This window comes from Pongo abelii, chromosome 6 (assembly GCF_028885655.2).
Source record: "Pongo abelii isolate AG06213 chromosome 6, NHGRI_mPonAbe1-v2.0_pri, whole genome shotgun sequence".
NCBI classification, from domain to species: domain Eukaryota; kingdom Metazoa; phylum Chordata; class Mammalia; order Primates; family Hominidae; genus Pongo; species Pongo abelii.
The window spans coordinates 118,676,275-118,682,425 of NC_071991.2; the positions used below are offsets into that span (position 1 = coordinate 118,676,275).

Below are 6,151 nucleotides of genomic sequence, written 5' to 3' on the forward strand. Positions count from 1 at the left end.
CATCATATGTTCTTTGAACCTCTTACTACAGGGTTACCTACGGCATGCACACCAGAATTACTAGTGTGTTTTTTAAAATGCAAACTCCTGAGCCAACTGCAGACCTGGAGAATCAGAATCCCTAGGAGCGGGATTAAAACTCTTGCATGTTTAACAAGCTCCCCAGATGACTGTCATGCGTGCTCAGATCTGAGAGCTTCAGATCTACAGCACACCAATCCAAACACACAGGGAAGGCTGAGGGGGGGTGGGGAAGGTAAGGCAGATCTAAACCAAATAAGTTCAAAAGTAAAATTCACATGACAAGATTTTTCATTCTTTCTGGAACAGTCAACCTGCCTCCAGAACAGGTCTTCAGTTTCGGTGGGCAACAGATAAATCCGGAGAAAATGTGGTGAGGAATAAATAATCAAGAACTCCTGTTTGCAGTGGTTAAACCAGAGTACTAGATTTAATATTACTCAAATGTTTTCTTGCAGTTTTTATTATTTACCAAAGCAGAATTTTGCTTAAAAAGTTATAATCCACTTAACGAAATGAAATGGTGATTGGATTTCTGCAACCAAGACCACAAACATACCCAAAACAGAAAACAAGACAGAACTCTACAAAATGGCATTCAGTTTTGCCTGCTCTGAGTTCTACAATTGTTTAAACATTTGTGATCTAAGCTACCTTAATCCTATAGTACACCATCCAGGGAGAGATGGATAGATGAATGAATGGATGGACAGAAAGAAATAGCTATTCTTAGAAACAATGACAATAAAATGAAATATATTAACTATTAGAAGTTGAACATAAATGGGGTAATGAAGTGTCCCACTCATAAACTGCTAAAATGAGATTAGAGAAAGGTACACATTTACATACAGTAGAACTGCTATCTTCATCTCATGTAACTATCTCACATTGTACTAGATGAGAAGTTATAGGTCCCTGTTCTACATGTTTAAGAATTCCCTTAGGTATCCACTCTACTTATGCTGTTTTGAAGTAGTCTGCAGAATTTAAGTGCACCAGGGTAGACATAATTCCATCAGTCACACCCTCCAAATGAAGACATGGAGAAACAGAATGGTTCCATCGCCCAAGGGTCCCGGATGAAATGCAGTATTGGCGCACCATTTGTACCACAAAAACTGAATGAGAATTAGCACTGCTGAAGTAAATTAAAATGGAAACCAGGCCTGAAGAATCACTGAGCAGACAAAACCAATTAGGCCTCATAAGCGACATCAACCTTACTTGATTTGCAAACATAAGCAAAATTTGAAGTTACTTCTTAAAAATGCCTATGCTAAAGAAAAAAATAACTTAAGCTTAATCAATCGGAAACATCCAACAAACTTCTAATTACACATCTAGGGGACTTTCCAACATGATAGACCAAATAAAACAACTGTATAACTGTAGCCAATCAAATATTTTCTTTGCTTTACATCTGTGACCCTCCTACAAAAACCTTCCTCCTGGATTCCCCTGGTGGAGCTCCCAGATCTGGTTTGGAGCTGCTCAATTCATGAATTGTTTGTTCAAATAAACTCTAAAGATGCTTCTATTGTAAAATTTTGTGAAAACGTACTGTATTAGTCCGTTTTTGCACTGCTATAAAGAAATACCCGAGACTGGGTAACTTATAAAGGAAAGAAGTTTAACTGACTCACAGTTCCACATGGCGGGGGAGGTCTCAGGAAACTTACAATCATGGAGGAAGGCTAAGGGGAAGCAAACACCTTTTTCACAAGGCAGCAGGAGAGAGAAGAGCGAGAGCGCAGGAAAAACTTCCATTTGTAAAACCATCAGATCTTGTAAGAACTCACTGTCACGAGAACAACATGGGGGAAGCCGCCCTCATGATGCAATCACTTCCCTCCCTCGACACACAGGGATTACAATTTGAGATGAGATTTGAGTGGGGACGCAGAACCAAACCACACCACGTATCAACTGAACCAACTTAAAAATCCATTTTTGTTGACTTTGTGTCCTTCAAAACTCATTTAATAATCACTTAACTGCAGGTAATGAATGGTACGTTAGGTAGCACACCTGACACCATAACACTAACTTAGCAAGCCTTGTAGAGATTATGACGAAAATCAATTTAGAGATGTTCATATAACTTTCTGAATAGCACACAAAAATTTAACAAATGAATAAACAAACTGCAGTAAGTATCAATGAAATGATGTATACGTAATGTGGTGTATATGAATGGAATATAGAATGGAATATTACTCACCCATAAAAAGTAATGAAGTACTGATACCTGCTGATTTAGAGGACGAACCTCTAAAACATGATAAGTGAAAGAAGCCAGACACAAAAGAACACATATTGAATTATTCAATTTTTAGGAACATCCAGAATAGATAAATTTATAGGGGCAGAAAGCAGATCAGCAGTTGCCGAGGATTGGCAGGGAGAAGGGAATGAACAACTGCTTAATGAATATGGGGTTTCCTTTTGGGGTGAGGAAAACGTTTTAGAAACGTGACAGTTCATAACATTGTGAATGTGCTAAATGCCACACTTTAAAATGGAAAATCTGGCTAGGCATAGGGGCTCATGTCTGCAATCCCAGAGCTTTGGGAGGCTGAGGTGGAAGGATCGCTTGAGGGCAGATTTGGCCAGCCTGTGCAAAATAGTAAGATCCCATCTTTTAAGGAAAAAAATTATAAAATTAGTCGCGTGTGGTGGCGCATGCCTGTAAACCTAGCTACTCCACAGGCTAAGGTGGAGTTCAAGGCTACAGTGAGTTATGATCACACCACTGCACTCCAGTCTGCAGAACAGTGGGGCACCCTGTCTTTGTAAATAATTTAAAAATAAAATGAAAAATTCTGTTACAGGAATTTAATTTAAAAAAGAAAATTGGAAAAAAAACTCACTGAAGTTAGAAAAATCATGAATAGCAGATTTTCAAAATTAGATTAAAAATAAGGGAAATATAAGAATAGCTTCAATCAAATGGAGCAGGCCAATGAAGAAGAAAAAGAAAGAATATTAATGGGTACACTGGAGAGGCTTAGGGGTACTACACTTAATTTCCTCCTCTGAGAGGAAGTCAGCTGATTGTGTCTCAAAGAATTGCATTAAAAGAAAGTACAAAACCTTTTAAAAGTTTAAAGATTTTGGGAAATTACCTGGTTCAGTCTACTCAATCAGATTAATAAAGTACTGCATGATATTAAGTAATTTAGTCAATGGCACTCTTGAAATAACTAAATACAGAATCAATGCTTCAAATCCTGATCATCTGATCCCAAGAACAGAGACGCTTCTGGACTAAATTCAAGACAAACTTTTGCTATTATAACAAGGTCTCACAAAAATCTATCTAGCTCAGAGCTAACATAAAAATCTTTTGCTATTTGGGTCTTGCACCTTTCAGCTTTAAGAAATGGGCATTAAAAAAAAAAAAAGACTCCCTGCCTTAGAGGAAATAAAGTAGCTTTGTGAGTGCCCAGGCTGTCTTATTCATAGTATCTATGATATCTACAATTACTGGCACATGGTAGGCACTCCAATATTTTTAAGAGTATAAAAATTTTTGAAAAATGAGATGAATCATTTAAAACCTAAAATATATGGTGAAAAACATAAGAGTCTTATGATACCCCCACAGGGAACATTACTTTTTGCCATTCCATAGCCTCTTAGCCTTTTGGCTCTCTTTTCCAATTTCCTTTCCCTTTTTAATGTATCTTCATAAATTATGAAAGATTAGTTGACAATGTTTAAGGCAGCAATCCATATTAAAACTTTGTAATTGTAATAAAACATCCATTAAGTTTATTTTTAAAGTCACTTTAAGTCAGTAGTGTCTTATTTTTACTCCCTTTTGAAACAGAAGCCCCTTACAATAAGGATTTCGAGGAACCTGTCCTGTGTCCCTCTTACAAAGTTCCCATTGGTAATTCAGAGAGGTCCTCAGATTGAGAACCGCTGGACTGAACTCCTTTTATTGGCTCCAACTCTTCTTATTTCTTCCTATGAAGAAATGCTAGTCTTTATTGAGTTGAGAAAACATTACAAGAATCTGTGAAACAAAGCTTCTAACACCTGTATAAAACTGAAAACTTTGTGACTTAATTGGTAAACAGCCAAGAAACACAAGAGACTACTAGTAGCCTCTGGAAAGAGGGTACAGGTCGATGAAGTGACCAAAACCGGATGTTGATTTGCTGATTCTGCCAATTTCTTGTTAAATAGCTTTCAGTAAGTGATTAACTTTTATTTTCTAAATTCAATAGAGATCTGCTGGTACTGTGTAAGATACTGAATGACTAACAGTAACGTTTCCCAAGACTTAAGAAAATGTAACTGCAAATTGGTCACAAGTCCAAGGGGTCTGGGCCTCTGCTATCAGCATCGACCTTTATACTCTTTTGGAGTTCATACTTTCATCTGTAAAACTAGGAAATATAAAGGGACTTATTCACTGAGCTGTTTTGAGAATAAATGAGCACATGAAACCATTTGGCAGTGCCTAGTACACAGTAAGCAATCTAATATTATTTATGTCATTGTATCCATATACATACGGATACATACATATATATGGATACATACATATATATGGATACATACATATATATGGATACATACTTACATACATATATATATATATGGATACATACACCTGGCTAATTTTTGTATTTTTTAGCAGAGACGAGGTTTCACCATGTTGGCCAAAAAGAAAACAAAAGTCAAGTCCTATCAATTAGATAGCAGTTCTGTATTACAGGCAATAATATTTTTTCTTAAAAAAAAAAAAAAAAAAAAGAGGATGATGGAAACCGCTCCTCCCACAACTAAAACAGCTGGAGCTCTCAATCTCAAATTGTCAATCCGTCACTCACATATTCAGATCTAGGGCCACTAATCATCATCCGTGGTCCCGAGCTGTGAGGGCAGTAGCAAACAAATGGGAAGAAAAAGAAAAGACACCGAACATCAAAGGGCTGGATAGGTTGTAAAAAACCAAAAGGACCTCTAGTATAGGCGACACTAAAACTTTACAAGTGAGTCAAAACGGCCCCCTATGGAGTTGAAATGCAACACCCAACTCCGTCCCCACCTCTCGGAGCTCTCAGCCTCCACGCTGCAGAGGCGTGAGCCACCGCCAACCTGGGGAAGACGCGACCCAGGTGACCGCCCCAGGCCAGGGCGCCGAGTGCCAGCGCCAGGTGCAGACGCCGCCCCGTCTCCGCGGAGCCCGGGGATGCCCACGCCGGGGCGGCGGCCGGGCGGCCAGCGCCTCTCTGGGACCCCGGTCCCGCCGGCGCCCTCTCCAACGTCCGGACACGCCGTGACAACGCGGCCGGGCCCGGGGCCCGCCCCCGACCGGTGACCGCAGAGTGCGCGGAGGCTGAGGACGTAGGTGAGCGTCCGGCGCCCCCGGCCTCCTCCATCCCTCGCCGAACCTGAGCCCCTGCTCCGTCCGCCTCCCAGCCGTCTCACCGGCCTCCCGCCCGCCTCTCCGCCGTGCGCGCCCGCCTTCCGGCTTCCCAGCTCTCAGTCCTGCCGGAGGCCGACGGGAGCCGCCGCCTCCAGCTCGCGCCTCCGCTTCCTCTCGGACTCCTCCGGCTGCCCCTCACCCCCGCAAGTGGCCAGGAGAAAGCCAGCTCGCCGCTGGGCCTCCTCCCACGCTTCCCCGCCGCGACAAATGGGCCCCCGCCGCCGGGAAGCCGCGCCCGCCCCCTGGTGGTGGAGGACCAAGCGGGCGCCCGGGCCGGCCAGAGGGAAGGGCCGGAGAGCGGAGGGAGGGGTCTGCGGTCCCGCCCGCCGCCCCCGGCCAGGCGCTGCACAATCTGAACTTGCCACGTGGGAGCTGCCGCCGCAGCGGCGGTCCTGCACCGAGTGGCACTACAGGAGGGAGAAAAATGTGTCACCGCCGTCTCCCAACCATTTACACGCACAAAATCCCAGCCTCAAGGGCAGAACATTTTAAATGACCCACCCATCCTAGAGATGCGCCAGCTAGGTCATCTTACATATCTTGAGATAGCTGAGATGGTCAGATCAACCAAGGACCTTGGGTTATTTGCCGTTTGACTTCTTGAACCCTAGGAAACTGATTCTGAAAATCCTACTGTCCAGCGTCATTAGAATTCTGATCACCTTTAATTCACCACCCAAGAAG

The 6,151-nt window shown here is 42.6% G+C and overlaps 1 protein-coding gene across 3 annotated transcripts in view; it reads right to left on the reverse strand.

Moving 5' to 3' along the window:
• The window catches only part of FAM3C (FAM3 metabolism regulating signaling molecule C), a 47,188-nt gene extending 41,323 nt beyond the window's left edge, over nt 1-5,865 (reverse strand). The window contains exons 1-2 of one of the 3 annotated variants that reach the window (XM_063726151.1): nt 5,470-5,695; nt 4,869-4,911 (exon numbers count right to left, since the gene is read on the reverse strand). The gene's annotated coding sequence lies outside the window, so the exon portion shown is untranslated. Of the gene's footprint in view, nt 1-4,868; nt 4,912-5,432 lie in introns of all 3 variants that reach the window. The other 2 variants (XM_002818376.5, XM_009243177.4) reach the window with 2 other exon arrangements.
• Nucleotides 5,866-6,151: the final 286 nt, after the last annotated feature.